At 38.6% G+C, this 25354-nt stretch overlaps 1 long non-coding RNA gene across 1 annotated transcript in view; it reads left to right on the top strand.

Moving 5' to 3' along the window:
- The window catches only part of LOC126953484 (uncharacterized), a 41559-nt gene extending 16837 nt beyond the window's left edge, over nt 1–24722 (top strand). The window contains exon 2 of the long non-coding RNA XR_007725232.1: nt 11033–24722. This is a non-coding gene — a long non-coding RNA (uncharacterized LOC126953484). The remainder of the gene's footprint in view (nt 1–11032) is intronic.
- Nucleotides 24723–25354: the final 632 nt, after the last annotated feature.

The raw sequence follows: 25354 nt of genomic DNA, 5'->3' as shown, positions 1-25354 counted from the left end.
TGATTTATTTTTTAAAAGAAGCAAACAGTGTTCAGTAGATGAATCAAGGTCCATATGAAATCTCAGCAGCCTGAAAGGATGGGCAGGGTTGGATACAATGAAATTGAATTGGTATAAATATGGAAGTCCAGCTACTGGAGTCAGACAGCTAATTGCACAAGGACTTCATTGGGGACATGTGACTTACCATCACATGTGGAAAAAGACTTGTGAATTTTCCTAACCACTACCTATGTGGCCCATGGAGTGACATGATGTTCCAAAAAACTAACACAACCTGTATGCGATCATAGACACACACACCACACCCCAGAACACGCTACAGAGGATATAATTACCAAAGTAGGACAACAAATTGCCTACTTTATTTTAAGTTGGCATTTTCCAAGTAGCACTGTGTTCATTACTGCACAACAGAGGTATAAGTAAAGCAGGGCATGTCTAAAACAATGTGGCCATTTGATGAAGGGTACTTGAAAATGTATGATTCAGCCAATCACAGATACTGAGGAAACTTGAGGCCAGGATTTTGAGGCTGCAGCATGCTACGATCATGCCTGTGAATGACCACTGCATTTCAGCCTGGAAAACATGGCAAAACCTCATCTCTTAAAAAAATTAAATTAAAAATGTATTATTGAAAACTATGGTGCATTGCTGTCTTCAGTAATAAAGGACTAGAGCAAGGACAGAGGCTTATATTTAAACGTTGTTTGCTCCAACCCTTGAAGATACATAGGAGCAAAACTCAACACAACATAATTTTTAGCCATATTTGGAGAATCCAAAAATGAAGCAGGGTCATTTGGAGGCAGTGAGTCCCTTATTACTGGAAATATTGAAGCAGGAATTTCAGTAGCCACTGAGCAATGGAAATGTTACAGTTTCTTCAACCCTGAAATTTTGTTAAATGTGTATCAGCAAATCGCAGGTGTCCCACTTACCTCATTCTTGAGTAGCACTTAGCTTCTACGGGCCCCAGTTTCTCTCATTAATGGACTGAAAGGTGATAATAACTTATAAAGCTGTTAAAAAAATTAAATAAAGTTAAAGAACAGTAACAGGGCCGGGCATGGTGGCCCACGCCTGTAATCCCAGCACTTTGGGACGCCAAAGTGGGTGGATCACAAGGTCAGGAGTTTAAGAACAGCCTGGCCAAGATGATGAAACCCCACCTCTACTAAAACTACAAACATTAGTTGGATGTGGTAGCAGGTACCTGTAATCCCAGCTACTCGGGAAGCTGAGGCAGGAGACTTATTTGAACCTAGGTGGCAGAGGTTGCAGTGAGCTGAGATTGCGCCACTGCATTCCAGCCTGGGTGGCAGAGTGAGAACCCGTCTCAAAAAAAAAAACAAAAAACAAACAAAAAAAACAATTAACAGTAGCCTGATTCCAATTCTCCTCCTCACATCCCTCAAATAAGCATAAGATCCACAAGGAGAACAAATGAAACTATACAGGACCTAAGAATTAAGGATTGTTAAGAGACAGAAAACGCTGCAACCCTGATGACACCTTGATTTCAACCTTGTGAAACCAGAGCAGAAAACCAACCAAGCCAACTGAACCTCTGACCTACAGGAACATGCAAGTATTACATGAAGACCAACATGAAGAAAACTACCAACTGTGCTGAGACCAGAAACTCATGGTACAAACATGAAATGAATGCATGTGAAACGTTCTGGACAAAAATTGATTACACTGTGTATTGGTCTGTTCTCATGCTGCTAATTAAAGACATACATGAGACTGGAAAGGAAAAAAGGTTTAATGAACTCACAGTTCCATGTGGCTGGGGAGGCCTCATAATCATGGTGGAAGGTGAAAGACACATCTTACATGATGGCAGGCAAGAGGGAATAAGAGCCAAGTGAAAGGGGAAACCCCTGATAAAGCCATCAGCTCTCATGAGACTTACCCACTACCACAAGAACAGTATGGGGGAAACTGCCACCATAATTAAATTATCTCCTAATGGATCCTTCCCACAACACATGGGAATTACGGGAGCTACAATTCAAGATGAGATTTGGGTGGGGACACATCCAAACCATATCCCACCGAAGTTAATTTAGTTTTAAAAAAATAGGTGAGAAAATAATAGGTGAAAACAGTCAAGAAGGTTTTGACAAAATTATATTGAAGGAGACAAGCCATACCCAGATACTGAAAAGTTCTTCAAAGTTATAATAATTAAAATGATACAGTGTTGACTCGGGTATAGACAGACACATTAGTGAAATGGAAAAGAGAACCTACAAATAAAATCATGTATATGATGTAGATAGTTATAAACCAATAGGTAAAGAATAAATTATTTCATAAATAGTACTAGGACAGTTGGTTAACTACTGGGGGAAAATGTTAGATCTTTATATTATATTACAAAGTAAATTGTAGCTAGATTAAAGAGTTAAATATTTTCAAAAGCCCAAATAGGTGTATGTTTATATCATCTGAAGATGGAGGAGAACCTTCCAAGCATTAGAGCAACATTTTAACATCCACAAGAAAATGGACTAATATAAAGATAATTAAAACCTTACCTGTCTAAAAATGCCAAACAAAATATAAAAACACATAATTTGGGGAAAGATCTGCAAACTTAAGACACAGAGAGGATTTATTGTCTTAATATCTGAGGCATACATCATTAAGTTAGACTTTAGTAGAAAAATGGGAAAATAAATGCTAATTCACAAAAGAAGACATTCAGATAACTAATAAAATGCTTAACAGTTTCAACACCAGACCTGGGCAAGATGACCGAATAGGAACAGCTCTCATCGGCAGTTCCCAGTGATATCAATGCAGAAGGCGGGGGATTTCTGCATTTCCAACTGAGGTACCTGGCTCATCTCAACCTGACTGGTTAGACAGTGGGTGCAGCCCACGGAGGGCAAGCTGAAGCAAGGTGGGGCTTTGCCTCACCCAGGGAGTGCAAGGGGTTGGGGAACTCCCTTTCGTAGCCAAGGGAAGCTGTGAAGGACTGTGCCATGAGAAATGGTGCATTCCAGCTCAGATACTACACTTTTCCCACGGTCTTCGCAACCTGCAGACCAAGAGATTCCAGCACAAAACTGGGTGGCCATTTGGGCAGACACTGAGCTAGCTGCAGTTTTTTTTGTTGTTTTGTTTTTGTTTTCATACCCCAGTGGTGCCTGGAACACCAGCAAGACAGAACCGTTTACTCCCCTGGAAAGGGGGCTGAAGCCAGGGAGCCAAGTGGTCTAGCTCAGCGGATCCCACCCCTACGGATCCCAGCAAGCTAAGATCCACTGGCTTGAAATTCTTGCAAGCTAAGATCCACTGGCTTGAAGTTCAGTAGTCTGAAGTCGACCTGGGGTGCTCAAGCTTGGTCGGGGGAGGGGTGTCCACCATTACTGAAGCTTGAGTAGGCAGTTTTGCCCTCACAGTGTAAACAAAGCCTCCAGGAAGTTCAAACTGGACGGAGCCCCCTGTAGCTCAACAAAGCTGCTGTAGCCAGACTGCCTCTCTAGATTCCTCGTCTCTGGGTAGGACATCTCTGAAAGAAAGGCAGCAGCCCCAGTCAAGGGCTTATAGATAAAACTCACATCTCTCTGGGACAGAGCACCTGGGGGAAGGGGCAGCTGTGGGTGCAGCTTCAGCAGACTTAAACGTTTCTGCCTGCTGGCTCTGAAGAGAGCAGCAGATCTCCCAACATAGTAGGACAGACTGCCTCCTCAAGTGGGTCCCTGACCCCTGTGCCTCCTGACTGGGAGATGCCTCCCAGCAGGGGTCAACAGATACCTCGTACAAGAGAGCTCTGGCTGGCATCTGGCGGGTGCCCTTTGGGGGCAAAACTTCCAGAGGAAGGACCAGGCAGCAATCTTTGCTGTTCTGCAGCCTCTGCTGATAACATCCAGGCAAACAGGGTCTGGAGTTGGCTTCCAGCAAACTCCAGCAGACCTGCAGCAGAGGAGCCTGACTGTTCGAAGGAAAACTAACAAACAGAAAGGAAGAACATCAACATCAACAAAAAGGACGTCCACACAAAAACCCCGTCTGAAGGTCACCAACATCAAAGACCAAAGGTATATAAATCCAAGAAGATGAGGAAAAACCAGTGCAAAAAGGCTGAAAATTCCAAAAACCAGAATGCCTCTTCTCCTCCAAAGGATCACAGCTCCTTGCCAGCAAGGGAAAAATCTAGACAGAGAATGAGTTTGATGAATTGACAGAAGTAGGCTTCAGAAGGTGGATAATAACAAACTCCTCTGAGCTACAGGAGCATGTTCTAACCCAATGCAAGGAAGCTAATAACCTTGAAAAAAGGTTAGAGGAATTGCTAACTAGAATAACCAGTTTAGAGACGAACATAAATGACCCGATGAAGCTGAAAAACACAGCATGAGAACTTCGTGAAACACACACAAGTATCAATAGCCGAATTAATCAAGTGCCAGAAAAGTATTAGGGATTGAATATGCACTTAATGAAATAAAGCGTGAAGACAAGTTTACAGAAAAAAGAATGAAAAGGAACGAACAAAGCATCCAAGAAATACGGGACGTTGTGAAAAGACCAAACCTACATTTGATTGGTGTACCTGAAAGTGACAGGGAGAATGGAACCAAGTTGGAAAACACTCTTCAAGATATTATCCAGGAGAACTTCCCCAACCTAGCAAGGCAGGCCAACATTCAAATTTAGGAAATACAGAAAACACCACAAAGATACTTGAGAAGAGCAACCCCAAGACATAATTGTCAGATTCACCAAGGTTGAAATGAAGGAAAAAATGTTAAGGGCAGCCAGAGAGAAAGGTCAGGTTACCCCCAAAGGGAAGCCCATGAAACCAACAGCTGATCTCTCTGCAGAAACCCTACAGGCTAGAAGAGAGTGGGGGCCAATATTCAACATTCTTAAAAGAATTTTCTTAAAAGAATTTCTTAAAAGTATTAACCTTAAATGTAAAAGGGCTAAATGTCCCAATTAAAAGACACAGACTGGCAAATTGGATAGAGTCAGGACCCATAGGTGTGCTGTATTCAGGAAACCCAACTCACGTGCAAAGACACACTTAGGCTCAAAATAAAGGGATGGAGGAATATCTACCAAGCAAATGGAATGAAAAAAAAAAAATAAAAAAGCAGGGGTTGCAATCCTAGTCTCTGTTAAAAACAGACTTTAAACCAACAAAGATCAAAAAGGACAAAGAAGGGCATTACATAATGGTAAAGGGATCAATGCAACAAGAAGAGCTAACTCTTCTAAATATATATGCACCCAATACAGAAGCACCCAGATTCATAAAGCAAGTTCTTCGAAACCTACAAAGAGACTTAGACTCCCACACAATAATAGTGGGAAACTTTAACACCCCCACTGTCAATATTAGATCAGCAAGACAGAAAATTAACAAAGATATTCAGGACTCGAACTCAGCTCTGGACCAAGCGGACCTAATAGACATCTACAGAACTCTCCACCCCAAATCAACAGAATATACATTCTTCTCAGCACCACATTGAACTTATTCTAAAATCAACCACATAATTGGAAGTAAAACACTCCTCAGCAAATGGAAAAGAACAGAAATCATAATAAACAGCCTCTCAGACCACAGTGCAATCAAATTAGAACTCAGATTAAGAAACTCAGTCAAAACCGCACAACTACATGGAAACTGAACAAAGAATGACTACTGGGTACATAACGAAATTAAGGCAGAAAAAAGTAAGTTCTTTGAAACCAGTGAGAACAAAGACATGATGTACCAGAGTCTCTAGGACACATTTAAAGCAGTGTGTAGAGGGAAATTTATAGCACTAAATGCCCACAGGAGAAAGCAGAAAAGATGTAAAATCAACACCCTAACATCACAATTAAAAGAACTAGAGAAGCAAGAGCAAACAAATTCAAAATCTAGCAGAAGACAGGAAATAACTAAGATCAGAGCAGAACTGAAGGAGATAGAGACACGAAATGACCTTCAAAACATTAATGAATCCAGGAGCTGGTTTTTGAAAAGATTAACAAAATAGATAGACCGCTAGCCAGACTATTAAAGAAGAAAAGAGAGAAGAATCAAATAGACACAATAAAAAATGATAAATGATAAAAAATGATAAATGATCACCACTGATCCCACAGAAATACAAACTACCATCAGAGAATACTATAAACACCTCTATGCAAATAAACTAGAAAATCTAGAAGAAATGGATAAATCCCTGGACCCATACATCCTCCCAAGACTAAACCAGGAAGAAGTCAAATCCTGAATAGACCAATAACAAGTTCTGAAATTGACACCGTAATTAATAGCCTACCAACCAAAAAGAGCCCAGGACAAGACGGATTCACAGCCGAATTTTACCAGGGGTACAAAGAGGAGCTGGTACCATTCCTTCTGAAACAATTCCAAACAATAGAAAAAGAGGGACATCTCCCTAACTCATTTTATGAGGCCAGCATCTTCCTGATACCAAAACTTGGCAGAGAAAACAAAAAAAGAAAATTTTAGGCCAGTATCCCTGATGAACATTGATGTGGAAATCCTCAATAAAATACTGGCAAAGTGAATCCAGCAACACATTAAAAAGGCTATCCACCACAATCAAGTCATCTCCATTCCTGGGATGCAAGGGATGCATTCACCATACACAAGTCAATAAACATAATTCACCACATAAACAGAACCAATGACAAAAACCACATGATTATCTCAATAGATGCAGAAAAGGCCTTCGATAAAATTCAAAACCCCTTCATGCTAACAACTCTAAAAAACTAGGTATTGATGGAAGGTATCTCAGAATAATAAGAGCTATTTATGACAAACCCACAGCCAATATCATACTGAGTGGGCAAAAGCTGGAAGCACTCCCTTTGAAAACTGGCACAAGACAAGGATGCCCTCTCTCACCACTCCTATTCAACATAGTATTAGAAGTTCTGTCCATGGCAGTCAGGCAAGAGAAGGAAATAAAGCGTATTCAAATAGGAAGACAGGAAGTCAAATTGTCTCTGTTTGCAGATGACATGATTGTATATTTAGAAATCCCCGCCATCTCAGCCCAAAATCTCCTTAAGCTGATAAGCAACTTCAGCAAAGTCTCAAGATACAAAATCAATGTGCAAAAATCACTAGCATTCCTATACACCAATAATAGACAAACAGCGAAATCATGAGTGAACTCCCATTCACAATTGCTACAAAGAGAATAAAATACCTAGCAATCCAACTTACAAGGGATGTGAAGGACCTCTTCAAGGAGAACTACAAACCACTGCTGAAGGCAATAAGAGAAGACAGAAACAAATGGAGAAACATTCCATGCACATGGATAGGAAGAATCAGTATCATGAAAATGGCCATACTGCCCAAAGTAATTTATAGATTGAATGCCATCCCCATCAAGCTACCATTGACTTTCTTCACAGAATTAGAAAAAACTACTTTACATTTCATATGGAACCAAAAAAGACTCTGTATAGCCAAGACAATCCTAAGGAAAAAGAACAAAGCTGGAGGCATCACGCTACCTGACTTCAAACTATACTACAAGGCTACAGTAACCAAACAGCATAGTACTAGTACCAAAACAGATATATAGACCAATGGAACAGAACAGAGGCCTCAGAAATAGCACCATATATCTACAACCATCTAATCTTTGACAAACCTGATACAAGCAAGCAACGGGGAAAGGATTCCCTATTTAATAAATGGTGTTGGGAAAACTGGCTAACCAGAAAACTGAAACCGGATCCTTTCCTTTTACCTTATACAAAAATTAACTCAAGATGGATTGAAGACTTAAATGTAACACCCAAAATGATAAAAACCCTAGAAGAAAACCTAGGCAATACCATTCAATACATAGGCATGGGCAAAGACTTCATGACTAAAACACCAAAAGCAATGGCAACAAAAGCCAAAATTGACAAATGGGATCTAATTAAACTAAATAGCTTCTGCACAGTAAAAGAAACTATCAGCAGAATGAACAGGCAACCTACAGAATGGGAGAAAATTTTTGCAGTCTATCCATCTGACAAAGGGCTAGTATCCAGATCTACAAGGAACTTAAACAAATTTAGAAGAAAAAGAAAAAACCTGATCAAAAAGTGGGTAAAGGATATGAACAGACACTTCTCAAAAGAAGACATTTATGTGGCCAACAAACGTGAAAAAAATGCTCATCACCACTGGTCATTAGAGAAATGCAAATCAAAACCACAACGAGATACCATCTCACGCCACTTAGAATGGTGATCATTAAAGAGTCAGGAAACAACAGATGCTGGAGAGGATGTGGAGAAATAGGAACGCTTTTACACTGTTGGTGAGAGTGTAAATTAGTTCAACCATTGTGGAAGAGAGTGTGGAAATTCCTCAAGGATCTGGAACCAAAAATACCATTTGACCCAGCAATCCCATTACTGGGTATATATACCCAAAGGATTATAAATCATTGTACTATAAAGACACATGCACACATATGTTTATTGCAGGACTATTCACAATAGCAAAGACCTGGAACCAACCCAAATTCCCATCAATGATAGACTGGGTAAAGAAAATGTGGCACATGGAATACTATGCAGCCACAAAAAGGATGAGTTCATGTCCTTTGCAGGGCCATGGATGAAGCTGGAAACAATCATTCTCAGCAAACTAACACAGGAACAGAAAACAAAACACTGCATGTTCTCACTTATAAGTGGGAGTTGAACAACGAGAACACATTGACACAAAGAGGGGAACATCACACACTGGGACCTGTTGGGGTCTGGGAGGCTAGAAGAGGGATAGCATTGGGAGAAATACCTAATGTAGGTGACGGGTTGATGGGTGCAGCAAACCACCATTGCACGTACATAACTATGTAACAAACCTGGATGTTCTGCACATGTAGCCCAGAAGTTAAAGTATATTTTTAAAAAAAGTTTCTACACTAAGAGTAATCACAAAAGTTTCTAAAATAAAAGTTCTCTAACATGTAGAGCTATCTTTTCTGATTGAAGTTAAGCCTTCATGAAACAGTCCGTTGGTTTCAGAGCCATATCAGATTGAGAATCTAAGTTGTTACAATACATCTTTTGAGCTGCATTTTTTAAAGCTTTGGACTGTGTCAGTGAAGTATGCAATTCTAATGATCAACTATTCCAGCTGGTTATCCCTGAAATTACAAAACCTTTTTCCAGAATTAATGGAAAAAAGGGTCGATTTTTGATGAAACCTTATAGGGAAGATAAATTTTAATATGCTAATTTTACACCAGAAACAAATGAATATGTACTATTTATTATGATAAACATAACTTCTATAGGATTTGGAATTTTAAAACCTTATGAACCTTCCTGGGCCACTGGGAGTTAACAGATAAGATTTTTTGAATCGACGCAGGTCAAATTGGCCTTAGTTTTCCTGCTTGCCCTAATTTCAAAAGCATGATTACCATGATGGAATCAGGGTTGGGTCAGTCTTCTCTGGCCTTCTGTAGGGGCACTTTAGTGTAGAAACAATCCCAAGGCAGAAGCAGTAGACTACAATTATGTTAAGTTATTTTTAGGTCCATAAATAGATACATTTGAGGGTTCTATTGTTACAAAGAGTGATAAGATGAAACCTTGTTTTCAACTGCAGATTCCATGTCTATGAAGCAGTAACTATCAGAACATGATAGTAGCATGTTTCTTCCTTCCTTGGTGCTGGGTGAGGGAATGGTGGTGTTGGTGAAAGATGAAGATTAAGAATAGGGAAATATTAGGAATAACAATAAAATCAATGTTTTTTCAAGGCTGCACTAAACTGAAATAATTTGCTTCTGTACTCAGCTTGTATGGAGATTAAATAAATTATTTTTCACAGTCAGGAATAAAATGGCTATCAACCCCCTCTGTTTATAAATGCGGTTCTCAAAATTTAGGCTTAGTATGATTTATTAATGATGATATAATGAAAGCCATCCTCATATTAATTTTTATTAAATATACAAATATAAAAAATAAACACAAAATAGCAAGGAAACTACTAAATAAGAAGACCCCTGGGAGGAGGTAGTGGGAGGAAGGCAGAACTACTCCCAGGCATAAAAATGTGTTACAAAGGTCTTTCATTAAATGGTAAGTACTGGCACAAGAATAAACTGTCAGATAAAGGGAATAAAATAAAACCTCCAGAAGTAGACCCGGCTACATATAAAAATTTATGACAAAAGTGGTATCTCAAATCACTGGGACAAAAATGCTCTGTTTACTATACAGTGTGGGGACTAGTGGATAGCTGTTTGGAAAAAGATAAAAGTAGATCCATTTCTTTCATCACACCCAAGAATAAACTCCAAATGGATCAGAGATCTAAATATAAAAAGTAAAACTATACAAGTACCAAAAAGAAAAAAATACCCCATGAGTGAATTCCTCTGAATCCAGTGTTTAAGGAAAAGCTTTCTAAGTATGACTACAGTCCCATAGACAATAAAAGACTAGATTTGACTACATAATAAAAATTTTACATGGCCTGAAAAATACTACTAAGTCAAAGACAGCTGACAAACTGGGAGAAAATAGTCACAACATAGATAAAGGGTTAACTCCTTTATTTGAGAACTTTCTCAAAAAAAAAAAAAAAAGAATAAAAGACCTATAGAAATCCTATAGAAAAAGACCTGTAGAAATCCTATGGAAAGAAACAAAAAGATATAGCCCTTGACCACATGAAAATATGTGTAATTTTAATCACATAAAAATGCAAACTAAAACTACATTGAAATTCTATTTTTCACCCAAAAAGTTGGCAAAAATTCAAGAGCTTGATAACACATTCTGTTGACGAGACAGTGGAGGAACAGCTAATGCCATATTGCTGATGCATAGGTGCAACTCCTCTGGAAGGGAATTTAACCATCTGTAAGCAACTATGTATGCCCAAATCTCAACACAGAAATCCCTCTATGAATTTATTTTAAATGTATATCTTTAATAATATGAAACTATGAAAACACATGTATTAAGTTATTCATAGAGTACTGTTTATCTTTGTCGAGCATAGAAGATTGGTTGAATAAACTATGGTACGTACAGAAAATGAAGTACTATACAGCTATAAGACGGAATAAGGAGGAACACTATTTACTGTTAGGGAATGATTTCTGGGAGACTTAATTAAGGGAAAAAAACAAAATGCAACAATGTATATATAGTATGCTAACTTTGTGTATAAAAGAAGGGACTTTTAAAAATTCATATAAATGCCTGTTTTTACAGAAAGGAACACTGGAAGCACAAACCAGAAAACAAGTTAGTTGCCTTTAGGAGTTTGGGGAAATTGGATAGAAGGAATACAGAAAGAAGTGACACATCTCTTATTATACCTTTTTTGTACAGTTTGACTTTTGAAAGCATGTTAATATTCTACATATTCCAAAAATAAAATCAATATCAACAAGAAGGAAGTTCCTTTTTTGTTTTTGTTTTGTTTTTTTGAGACAGAGTCTCGCTGTGTTGCCCAGGCTGGAGTGCAGTGGCATGATCTCGGCTCACTGCAACCTCTGTCTCCCAGGTTCAAGCAATTCTCCTGCCTCAGCCTCCTGAGTAGCTGGGACTACAGGTGCCCGCCACCACGCCTGGCTAATTTTTTGTATTTTTAGTAGAGACGGGGTTTCACCATGTTAGCCAGGATGGTCTTGATCTCCTGACCTTGTGATCCACCTGCCTCGGCCTGCCAAAGTGCTGGGATTACAGGTGTAAGCCACCGCGCCCGGCCAGAAGGAAGTTCTAAAACTGAAAGCAAAATAAAATACATTAACCTATTTATATTTCAAATGAATGCCACAGCCATACTAAAGGAAAGTAAAGGAAGGAGGAAAGAACAACTAAAGTAACTTGTAAATACAGTTATCTAACTATATCCCCTCATTCTTGGGGTAGGAGGGGAGGAAGAACTGCAAGCAAATCTCAAAATCTTCTTGGTAGATTTGTTACTATAATGACATGGGCAAAGCAATTCCAGACCTACTTCAGGTATACCAAAGGGTTGTACAAATGAATAAATGTGTTGATGTGGTTGGAAGTTCTCACTATGGAAGGAAGGACATATAAATATGGAATGCGGGAAGGCAAGAATGTATGCTTAGGGAGTGGATTGGAACTGCAGTTTTGATATGAACTCATAGTTTCTCCAATATGCATATATTTATGTGCACAGATACATGCACGTGTATATTTACACATGCCTGTCTATTGGTGTGCATGTGTATGCGTATGTGTATATGTGTTTGTTTATGCATATGTACATAGATTGCCTCGCTATCCTTACTGAGAAAGCCAAGAAGCAAAGACCAGAGTAGCCATGAGCAAACCTAACACCCAGACCATGGTCCTCACTAAAAGGAACTGCAGCTTCTAGGAGAAATGTCTGATTCCAGGGCTCAGACAGGGTTGCTTACTTCTGAGGAAATGGGCTACCTGTGGGCATCCAACATTTGTGTTCCTCTTCCTTCAAATCCTAGGAAGCCGGCCATAGTTTTCTTCCACCTACTGTTGATATGATTGTCAGCCAGTCTTCCTGGTCTTCCATGAAGTTTATAGTGATCCTCAGGATATTAAAGAACTTCCACCAATCCCAAATTGTCATTTATTTTTATCCTGTGTTCCTGTGAACACTTTTTTTTAAAGGCAATGTAAAACTTGGATCTTAATACCGTCATAGTAAGCTTCTCTTATTTGTAATTGGTTCCACATTTCTACTCCCCTATGTTTTTGTCAGACATTATAGATCTGAAAGGTTTTCCAGAACACAAAACAAATGTCAGAAACAGAGGCAACAGCAAATTAAACAGCTTACATTGCAGAATATACTCAGTATAGCATGGATAAAAACCCATTGGTCAAGAGGATTTACAGTGTGAATTTGCTGAAGCTTATTGGCCCTACAAGTTCAATAGCTGACAATGCAGCTGTCCTCAGAACATGGGGAAAAATACATCAGAAACAAATGGCACTATAATAAATTGGCCCTCTAACATCTTCCAGATATGAACATAACATTTTTACTACCAATAGTATTTGAGTGAAGATTATAGTTTAAATTATCAGCCACAATATTGTGTCCCAATCCCTGGGGAAACTTACCTGAAGGAGAATTGCTGCCCAGAATTGCTGCCATCCAAGGCCGATGGCCTTTACATCCTCCTGGAGGTGGGTCTGAGCTCTGATCCAGATGGGCTCAGCTTAGAGAAGCAGTCACCAAGCAGACAGGCTACGCTTCTTCCCTTGTGGAAGAGTTAGTGAGGGCGAGGAAAAGCAACTGAAAATTATTCTTCCCAGGTTCAGATAAGGCATTAACTGCCTAATTTATAGCCCCAAGAAGGATCTGCACGTTATGGCAAATTCTGAGTTCTATAGTTTATTTACGTGAGCTCCCAACTTTCTAGCATGCACCTCTTGCTTCTGCTTCACAGTGCTAAGCCAGTTTTCCCTTTTTTATATGAACTTTTATGGCTCCTTCTACAGTTAATTCTGGCATAACAGAAAAGGCTCAAATGACTGCATTATAAGATTGAGGCTCACCCAACATCAATCTTAGTTACATGAATTAGATTATTACCAATGTTAATGTTTATTTGCTTAATTTGCTTTTCTTTGGATGAAAAGAAAATGGGAAACTGAAAGCATTATGGAGGGAAAATAGATTTTCATCTTTTTCCTCTCTATCCTTGAACTACCTAGTACTGTACTTTCAAGTGACTTATGGAAAGGATTAAAAGTGAAGGGTGAAAAGACAAATAGGAGCTGTTTCTATTGTCAGCCTCTGAAGTTCCGTGAACAGGCTGAAAGTTCAATTGAGGTCTATGAAAAAATTAGCAGATGCCAAAAGGCCAGCAGCCAAGATTTGTGTCTTTGTACAAGAACTGAATAGCTACCAACAACTAGGAAATTTTTAAAACCTTGGCAATGATGAAAAGGTCCTATGAAAAAGAGAGTGAGAAAGGGTGAAAGATTTATGGAATAATTGGATTTATGAACTTGTAAAAGAGTGTTCTCTACAGATTCTAGGCCTCTACACATGTAGATAACTGAAATTTTAAGACTAGGAAATGACATTTTTTTTTTTTTTAATGATGCTGTTAGTAATAGTGGTTGAAATGACTCAGAGCTAACTTGGATTACTTTAGTGAAGGGAAGTGACATGCATAATTATTAGTCAAAATTGAAGTTTACAACAAGCAAATATGTAAATTTGTAAGATGATTCTATTTTTAAGTTAATAACATGACATCTTAAGAGAATTTTTTTCTCAGTAATAAATTTCATTAGTTATATTCAGAAAATAGTGATTGGCCCTTCTTAATTTTCTTATGCTTCTGAATATTTAAATCAAAAATATATCTATTTTGGTCATCTTTTAAAAAAAAGATACTAGTCAACATAGTTTAGGCTGTATAAAATGGCTGTAAAACATAGTTTAGGCTGTAAAAATTTAGGCTGTATAAAATGAATTGAAACAAATGCCAAAAAGTAGAAATGTTTTTTATAAAGTGGAATTTGAATTTTTAAGATAAAAGTGACAAAAATATGATTAAGGCAAATATGTAGGATTTTATTTACTGGTCAATTTATAAAACATGCACATGCTTCAAAATGCTTAGTTAATGATAATTTTCTTTTTTATAATTAGAATCTTTATCAGAAATGAATTTATTGCTGGTTATTTCTGTAAGGACAACTTTTCTATTAAATCAAGTATCTTAACAGAAAGTTGGCTGTAATGACAAAGAAGAAACAGTAGAGGGCACTTTAGTTCTCTGACAAAATAATAGCATTTCTATAACCTTTTATGAATCAGTAAAATCGACAATGAGATTTGAGCTACTAGTGAAGATTAAACAAAAATGTAAAGCAAGTTCCTCTGCTTCCCATAGCCTAACAAAAGATATTTCAGGTAAATTTCAACTTCTTTCCTTAAGCAATTCATGAATCACTTGGATACCATATGAAAAACATGTTCTCAGATCTGCAAATTAGTGTATTCAACATTTCAGAGTATTTCATTTTTAAAAATCACACAATTATTTGAAAATTGCCTGACTTATTGGATGCAGTTGACTTAAATCAATAAATTCTCATTATCCAGGATTTTTAAGAGGTAAATTGAGTACTCTAAATATTTAAGAATTAGCACTACGTAATTGTATTTTTTTAGTCTTAGACATGTTTCTTATTCATAATTTCCTCTAAAATCATCTTTATCATCATTGCCATCACCATCATAATCATCATTTCAAGGCATAGTTGCTGCTTTCAAGTATCTTCCACTCTATAATAATTTTGAGTAAAACAATAAATACATGAAAAAGCAAACAATGGAAAAGACATTGCACAGTTAAATCTAAATTGTGTAGTTTAGTTTGTAAATGAACTCAGGCAAATCATTAAAATTCCCTGGGCCTCAGTTTTTACATTTTATAAATGAGATTCCATACTTGACGATGAGACTCTACAACACTGTCATCCAGTCTTACTTTCTTTATTGTTCTATCAAATTTGGTCATCTGTGTCCTAGCTCTCTCAACAGATTTATGGTGTTTCTTAACCTTTTAGAGTTTAAAGACCTACTGGAAAATCTTATAAAATATATGGAGCTTATACCCCTAAACAATGCTATAGTGTATACCTTACTCAAAATGAGTAAGTTTCAGGAACTTCGAGGACCTTCAGAAATCAATCCATGAGCTCCACAAACACTGTATAAAGAGGCGTTCGAGACCAGCCTGGGCAAGAGGGTGAGACCCTGTCTTTATGAACAAAGAAAAAGAGAGAGAAAAATGAGTATTTCATAGAGGCACAAATCATACAGTTCCCACATTTTTGGGGGGGTTATTCCTAGAAATTTCATGTGCTGTTGTTGGGTAAAGATAGGCAATCAGGATGGAGAGGGAGGTAGGCCATGTCCAGCAATTTTGGACTTTATGAAACAAGAGGAAGTAAACTGGAGTGTTTAAATATAAAGGTGGCCAATATGCATTTTGAACAGCAAAATCAGAAAGTAGAATGTAAAATAACTGGAGAAGAAAGGCAGGAAGTGGGGAAAACATCAGTCTATCAGCACAATAATCTGGGTTGGATATAGTGAGAGCCTATTTTAAAACCTCTCCAACATTAAGGATGTTCCCTTTTCTAAGATAGGCCTACTTTGATTCTGTATAAAAAATAATAAGACAAAGTTTTCAAGCACTAAGGGATACTTTGAAATTAGCCAAACGTTTGTTCTGTAATTCCTTTTATTTTCTACTCAAGGCAACAGTTAGATGTTAGCCACCTTGCTTTTGTACCCTTTTGTCTACGTAGGGTACATCAAAAGCTTAAGCAGCCTAGGAGCCACTGAGATGTGGCAACTCCTCCTGAATAGGAAGATGTGGAGGGCTTTGCTCACCATGCACATCCAAGTTCAGTGACAGGTGTTCTAACTACTTTTATTACCTCCCTTGGGGCAGCAAGGGTGGCAGAAATGATTGACCACTCATATTGTCATTTAAGGCTGGACCCATGTGGAAATACCTTTCCATTCTCTAGTAGCCAGATTAAAATGAGCAAGCAAAATTTCTGGATAGGGAGGTTTATCACAGGATTTTAGTGAAAATTAAATGCAACATATATAACTTTATGTATAGATTGTCTTCTAGGAAATTTGTAGACAGACCCTGATACTGCCTTACATTACCAAATCCATTTGTTTTCTATAAGAAAGGGAAAATATCATTAATTTAATGGCTAGGATGAGATAGAGATGTCCTCATTTTTATAAAGGGAAATTTAACTAGGAGCCTCCAAAAATAGAGCCAGAAATAAGGCAAGGTCAATGGAATTGGAGAAAATAGATTAGATTTGAGCATTAGTATGTTGAGTCCAGTTGGAACTTGGTATTTAGTTAGATGCGGGAAGTGAAACTGATGGTTGTAAACTATCTATAGAACAAAACCCACGTCCCTCATTGGAAGCACGTCACGATCTGGCTCAATACACCTTCTAGCCTCAGGTCTACCCACTGCCCACCTTATGGTCTGTGTTCAGTGATCACCAGACTACTAAACACACCATGCTCCTTAATGTCTATGGGATGTAACATCCTCTTGAACCAGAATGTCCTTCCCCACTACTGTCCCCCTCAGGTGAAATCCTATCCATCCCTAAACCCAGCCCCAAAGTCACCTTCTCTACTTAAGCCCTTGTTGACTCCCTGTCTACCTCCTATAGGGAGACTTAACCACCACACTCTCTGCCACCTAGGACTGTGTTGGTATGTATAGTGCTTATCATAGTATACAGAGGTGAATATTATTCACATCCATCTTTCCCACTACACTGTGAGCTCCTCAGAGAAAGGTGGTCTAATTCCTTTCATACTCCAAGCTCCTAGCACAACGTTGGCACATAATATAAAATAGAACAATATTTCTTAAAGAAAAGGAGAGAGAGGAAATTCAGTCAAAAGGCTGTTGTAATAATCCAGACAGTCTCATATAAGCCTAGATATACAAGGTGGGACTGGGACTAGAAATTCAAAATTATTAAAATAGAATAGTAGATTGGATGTGTAATTAAATGTAGGGACTGAAAGGTAAGAAAAACTTGAAGATGATTCTGACCACGTTTTCTGGCCAGTAAGACTGAGAGAACATAGAAGATATTGTAAACATAGGAAGAGGAGGGAAAGGGAAAGGAAGTTAATTTCTATTTCAGACTTTTGAACTTGACATGAAGGGGGACATCAATTTGTAGATTTTAGAAGATAGTTGTATATTTAGAACTGAAACTTTGAGTTCAGGGCTTACAGCATGATCGTAGAAACTGTGAAGTAGATAATATTGAAGGGGAGAGAACCAATAACTGTATTTGGGGTTTTGTCTCTAAGAAATGAGGAAGAGAAGAGAAAGAAGTGAAAGGAATCTGTTGAGAGAGCAGATGAAGCGATCCAAGAAAAGACAGTGCCATGGGAACCAAGAAAGGAGACTAAAAGTGAAGAATGTTGAGTCTGAGCCAGAGAAGGACTGATGGAGCCATTGCCACTGTAACCTCAGAGAGGGCAGCTTCACTAGAACAGTGACAGCAGAATGGAGATGGATCCAGTGGGAAGAGGGGGTGAGGAGAGTGAGTGCAGCCTGCTCTTAAAAATATTAGTCATAACAAAGCTGAGGGATCTTGCTATACATCCTATAAATCATTTCTAGTTGTGACCTACATTGTCTTCTAATTGAATGTTGGCTCAATCAAATTTCATTAAAGTTTTAACTGCCAACAGCTACTAAGATAATTTTTGCTTTTTTAATTTAAGACATTAAAAATAGAATCTCTGTATAAACCTGGGGTTGGGGTGGAGAAATAGCTCAATGATTCATTTATCCTCTCTTTTAAAGTACATCATTTAAATCTCATTATGAATCAACTAATTTTGGGGGTTTTATCCTAATAAGATAAACCCAGAAGACCTTAAGGAGTTCTTGAGAGAGAGGGGTGGGGTGCGGGAGGCGGTACTACCATTAAATCCAGTTGGAATTGCATATGTTCAACTGCTGTAGGGCTGGGGTCAGGGTTTAATTGTGAGCCCTACACACTTGAAGTCATTATTTTTTACTTGGCTTTCTCCTCCTGTCACTGTAGATTGCAGGCTGTATTGTTTAATGTAGCAAAGGAAGAATAGAAATGTCTGCCTTCCTTGCAGTTGAGTACTTTTTATTGTCTCATCCCCTATTTATTACCGAGAAGGTCTGGATTTTAGATCATAATCAGTGAGGCTCGTGGCTCTCTTTATCCAGTGCCATGCCCAGCTCCAGGTAGGTTTATTCTACTGAATTTCAAATTGAAGACCTGTGTGTATTAATTTGGTTTTAGCCAATTATATTTTAAATACATTTTCTGAACCGGTTTTAGGAAGTTTGTTAAAATCCAGTTAAAAAGCAGGATTTGCAGAGATCAAAGATATTAATTACATAATACATCTCACTCTGTCAGTGACATTTTAGAAACTATACTAGATAGATTTCTGCAAAGGAAGTGTTTCTTTCCCAGGGGAAGAAACAGGAATCCCAGGTGAAAGAAGTTTTAAAGAGCTAAGAAACCTGAGGAAAGAGACTTCTGCTTCTAGTAATCGCAGATGCGGGAATTCCTCCTGAAAACCAATTTTAAGAAAAGCTGTAGTTTATATGTAATGTATTTATTTAGACATAATTTACTTATGTATTTTGTTTATTACTTGTTTACATGGTAGCATCTCCCTGCTAGAATATAAGCTACAGGAAGGCAAGAATGTTTGTTTTGTTCAATGATACATCCCAAGCACCTGGAACTCTATCTGGTACATACCAACTGCCCCATAATTATTTGTTGCATGAGTGAACAAATTATCTAAAACTTCATAAGTCCTGGGAGCATTTCACTTTACTACCACAGGGTAGCTCTCTGTAATGTCCCGTCCTGTCCCTGCCCCTTTACTCTCTCAGACCTCTTTGTTCTCCCACCCAGTGCACTTGTACTGCATCTCACTCCCCCAGAGAACACAACCCAGGGGAGAGCTCCTGCTCCACTGTTTAATGAAAAGAATCCTCCATTATCTTTTGTTCATTCTCGCCCCATGGAGTGGACATGAGAGTAGTGTCCCATGGCCCTCTTGGTCTTGGTTGGAACAGGAGTGCAATGAAAACTGGACATCCACCTTAGGACTTAATCCTACTGAGACCATAAGCTGAAAGAGGCGCTCAATATCAGCATGGCTTCTGTGGCATCTTGATGAGTATCATGGGCTCCACACTTAAATATTAATATCTTATTGTTTTGATGATGATGATGATGTTCATTGACCCGGGGCAAAAGGTAAAGGTTGTATTATAAAGCTGATTTATTCAATCTCTGTGGTTGTTTACCCCATCCCCTTATTGAACAATTGAAATGCCTGTAAGTATTGTATTGAGAAAGAAAAAAAAACTTAGGCAGAAGATATCATATTACCCATCCCTATGTGACATTTTGGCTGGCCAAGCCATAATGGCCAAAGAGGAGCAGCTGTCAAAATGTAAGTGGGGTTAGAAAAGAAGAGAGGAACTTGCACTTTTGTACCTATAAGGACCCTCTTTTCTCCTCTGGTAGCCATGGAAACCACTCGTTGGACCTCTTTTCAAGAGACCCTGCATGGGGAGCACAGTTGACTGATAGCTCCAACTGCTGCTCCTTCAAGTCCACCATGGCACTCATGCCCAGGCCATGTTTCCTCCAGACTTCTCCAGGTAGAGATGGAGCAGGTGGGGTTGCCAGAGGCAGGCCATCAGGCCATCTTGACTGATGTGGGACTTCTAATGCTTCCAGGTCTGAAGGCTCACCTGCCACTTACTGCTCCCTCCTCCATTATCCTTTACAGGAGTTTCCTCCCCATAAATTTCTTGTGTATCGAATCCTGTCTTGGCATCAGCTTCTTGGAGGACTTGAACTGATATGCACTCAACAGCCAGTAAATCCTGCTAATTCACAAAATCCTTGATTATCAGTACTAAAGAAAGACACTGTGGGTGAAGATGTCATCTTCTAAAAGACTTACTGGGGAGAATCTACCACCAAATGTAGGTGGCAAATGCCACCTTTGATCACATAATGGAATCAATGAAGGAGGTTATTGATCTGGTTCAGCGGTGACTTTAGAATGTCCCAAACCCTTTAAATATGTGTGTGTTGAGTATGTGTGCAATTCTCCTTGAAGAATATTTATAACTTTTATCTCATTAATCTACAAAATTATCAGCAGTGGCAGCTAATTGTCAGTTAACTGGGTAGTTCACAAGTCACATTAACATGAAATCTGTGTTACATAACTTATTTTATGCAATAATAGTCATGCCTCCATTTTTCACTCCAAACTAAGTGAACTTTAGTCATCTTAGGAGCTCTGCAAACTATGCCTCTAGTACAAAAACAATCAGTACTGCATTCTTCATCTAATACTGAACTTTAAGAGAAAACATGCTTTAATTTAAATAGTTATTAACATGAAAGAAGTAAGTAATTGAGAAATCAGTAGGTTAATTTTTCATATTAGGGAATTAAATCTCAGTAGAAAATGCTTCAACTCTTAGCCCAGACAGTGCTTAAAGTTAATCCACTGGAAGATAGTGGAAAAACAAAGCACCTCTAGCAGCTGTTCTCAAGGAAAAGGTTTATGTCAGCACCGCTTACATCAACTATACTCAGAACATTTGTGTCAGCAGTATAAATGCTGGCATGTCAGCATCTCTGTTTTATACCTACCCCCAAAATGTGCATAGTTTAATTAGACCAAATACAGAGAATGGTTTGTTGATAGCTGATCCTGAAAATAATAGCTTCCTAAGGGAAACATTCCTGCGTGACCCTGGGGGACCATCTGATACTTGTCAGTGAAAAACCAGCCCCTCGTGGCTTGTTCCCTACAGGAAACTCTTCTCAGAAAGTAATAACTTTACTCCTGGATCTAGTGGAATATTTTTGGTGAGTTGGGACCAATAATTTGTCTGGACACCCACAGACATCTGTGCTCTGCTACTACCAACTTTAGCTGAGCACTCTGAATTCCTCCCTATGCAGGTTTATCTTGTTCTATGCTCAATTTCAATGTGAAAAAGAAAGCTACAGAGAGAACTAACAGAATAACAGAACAGCCCTATAGTCCACCGTTAGGTTAAAATAAGTGAGGCCTTCAAAGGGACAGCAGGTTCCTTGGAAGGGAGAGTAACTCCATGGGCAGAGAGTGATTTAAGGACAAATGGAGAACTCATTTTCTTTCATCCTGGAATGTTTTTTGAATTTGTTTGGTCCTTACCTTGGTAGAAAACTCTTGCTCAGCACTCTCAATGTCTCAGTTCCTAGTCGTGAGTGGTAATTTTAGGAAGCAGCTCAAGTTCTTTCTTCAAAAACTGAGGGAAGAGATTTTGTTGGGTGGGGGAAGGTTAACAGTTGCATAGTGCTTAGGTTGCTGTCATTTCAGTCACCAAGGGGAGAATTAAATCCAGTTAAGGTTTAGAAAATATTGAATCATTTGAAACCCTTTCTGTGGAGAATAAGGTGCTAGGAATAGATGTCAGAGGAGAGTTAAAATAAAACTGCGTTCAGACTTTTGAAGCAGAAACCAGAGATTTCTCTTTAACAATGACAACCAGATACTAACTTCTGATGAAACAGTCACCACCTCCAGCTAAGTTCCTTCCTGACCACTAGCTGAGTTCCTTGTATTTCAGTTTCTACTGGCACCTTCTTTTTCTAAAAGGAGCCGTCAGCTAAATCCTGAATTAAAACATTTGTTCTGAAACACACACACGTACACACACACCGATGCTTTTAAAGCATTACTGTTCATTGCAGAGATATCATGGGGTAGTCAGCAAGTGTAATGTGGTCATCATAAATTCAGATCAAGTGAGGGCCCTTTTCTTGGGTTTTTGGCTATTTACTAAAAAATCTTTTTACCAGGGCTCTGAAAGAGACCCAGAAAGAAAAATAGAAAGCTTAACTTGGGCCACAGATGTCCTCACACAGTAGCAGTTAATGCTTCTGCAAATGCCTGTGGCTATGACCCCACTGACTCTTTAAAAGAAAAAAAAAGTATGCAAATCTTTCTTTCCAGTTTAACCAATGTCTGTTTCACATTTTAAAGATATACTTTCATAGTCATAATTCTGGAAAAGTCAGTTATGGACATGAGGATCAGGGTAAAATATATTAGGTGTCATATGTTACTTTGTTAACACAGAGTAATAATTTTTACTTGCACTGCATCTTTTTGGAGAATCGCAAATTGCTTTACTGCTGTCACTGCAGAGCCACATTCAATCATTTTGAGGAATTATAAAAGACATTAAAAAACCTCTGAAGATGAAAGAAGGAAAATGCTTTTCCAATCTAATAAGAAAGGAAAAAGAAGTGTCACAGGAAATTACAGACTGCTGGACCTATATGAGTACCAGAGCAAATGATCAAACAAGCCCTTATAATACTACATAAGATACGTAACAGTGACACAGCTTTCTGAAGAGCATCATACAAACTAGGATTATGTGGGGTTTTTTTGAAGCAGTTTTAATGCCAATAGACTTCTGAGTTCATTGCATTGAATAAGTAACAAGGCGTCATGGACTGGGAATAAGAGACATGGATCTAGCCTTGTCTCTTCCCCACGTGACTCTGAGTAAATCACTCATCCTTTTATTTCTTGGACTCTCCTCCCATAAAATCATATAATATTTCTTACTTGTCAACATCCCTTGAACTAGAGCCCTTGAGAAGTTTAGGGCTGGGGCCCAAAATCCTCAGGCTATTTGTCTGTCTAGTAAATGCCGTCTAGGGTGGCTGCTTGGCTTGCAGGATACCCACTGCTGAAATTCATCCCTTTCATGCAGGAGGTTTGGGATTGAAAATGGCCATATCTAGACCTCAGGATCCCACTCTCCTTTCCTCTTGTCCACTGCTGATTAGTGTAGACACAGACACTTTACTCAAACTCGGTTGATCAAATTCTCTCTCCCAGGACGCTGAATGGAAAGACAGAAAGGCATACAGTGATTGGAAATTGTCAATCTAGAGGGTCACAAGACATTTAAAATTGTGAAATATAATAGCATAGAATAAAATAGATCAGAGGGCGATATTCTCAGCATCTCTTCCCACCACTCATTGCAGTGGCTTCCTCACAGTGCGTAGGACTAGCTGGGGCCAGCAGTGCTAGTCAGAGATTCCCAAGGTCCCATTTCCTATTCCTCCTTTTTGGAATGCTCCACTCTACAACGCTTCACCCTCACCTAGGATCAACCAGGTGCCCCCAAAGAGTTGAATCTCATGCCTGTGGGCTCATCCTGGGGCCCTGTGGCTGGACCCTAGTTCCAGGAGGTGGCCTGGTGAGGGAATTACTCTTGCTGGCTGGCACAGGATTTCTTTTGTGGAATTGTATGAGATTGGGCTGCTAGAATAGTGCTGAGACATTGATTTGGGAGTGCTGCATACCCTATGGGGTCCTGTCAGTGGGCATCACTAGTGGTAAGAATAAGGCTTGTTTTGTGAGACTTTCATTTCATATATATAATTATGTAATTTCCACGTAAATATTATATAGATATTTATATAAATATTTTCTATATAAAATTCTTATTTAATAGAGAATTTTTATTATGTGTTATTATAAATTTATATTTATATATATTAAATTGACATACAATACATTTCTTATTGTGAGTCATAATAAAAAATACTGCCCTTGGTGAGCTACCACCTTCACCTAAAAATGTATTAATGTATGTAAAACCAGTGTGGGTAAATGGCAGTAGCAACACCTAATACAATTATAGTTTAATTATCTCAATCAAAACAATAACTTACAAAAGGCAGAAATGAAGAAGAAACTTTTTTGGTTTTTTTGGTAGAGACAGGGTTTCACCATGTTGCCCAGGCTGGTCTCGAACTCCTGGCCTAAAATAATTCACCCTCCTCAGTCTCCCAGATTGCTAGGATTACAGGTGTGATCCACTGCTTCCAACTGAAGGAGAAACTTCTATACCACGATATACAATTGCCAGTTATGCTGATTTGGATTCATTCATGAGTCTAATAAACAAAATAGATGGATTCTTCCTTTGAGAACTGAATTTCTAGCAGTGCTAGAAATTCTAAGGTCAAAACAGGCAAGTCCTAATGGTGACAGGTCGCCTAAACTGCAGTTCACAACTGCATTTTTTTTTTTTTTTTTTTTTTTGTTTGTTTGTTTTTTGAGACGGAGTCTCACTCTGTCGCCCAGGCTGGAGTGCAGTGGCGCGATCTCGGCTCACTGCAAGCTCCGCCTCCTGGGTTTTACGCCATTCTCCTGCCTCAGCCTCCTGAGTAGCTGGGACTACAGGCGCCCGCCACCGCGCCCGGCTAATTTTTTGTATTTTTAGTAGAGACGTGGTTTCACCGTGGTCTCGATCTCCTGACCTTGTGATCCGCCCGCCTCGGCCTCCCAAAGTGCTGGGATTACAGGCGTGAGCCACCGCGCCCGGCCAACACAACTGCATTTCTTAAACAAAGCCCACCATTTCAGGGCCCTTGCAGATGTCTGAGTCTAATCATTATTGCGAAGACTTGAGTTTAACCTTCTCATTTCACTACCTCTACCCTATCTACTATTTCAAATTGGCATTTTAAAATTCTATTATATTATTGATCAACAATGGAATTGTAAAATTCCATCATTTTATCATTTAAATAAGATCTTTTAATTCCATGTGAAAAATAAAATCAGTCGAGATAAGTGAAAAATCAAAATTTCAAACAGTTTTATATTTGCATGATTTCTAGAAATGTCAGATATAGCTTAAAATCTTTCTTAATC

The sequence above is a fragment of the Macaca thibetana genome, chromosome 4 (assembly GCF_024542745.1).
Source record: "Macaca thibetana thibetana isolate TM-01 chromosome 4, ASM2454274v1, whole genome shotgun sequence".
NCBI lineage: Eukaryota > Metazoa > Chordata > Mammalia > Primates > Cercopithecidae > Macaca > Macaca thibetana.
Note: the sequence above shows the minus strand (reverse complement) of the source record. Positions and strands in the feature narration are given on the sequence as shown.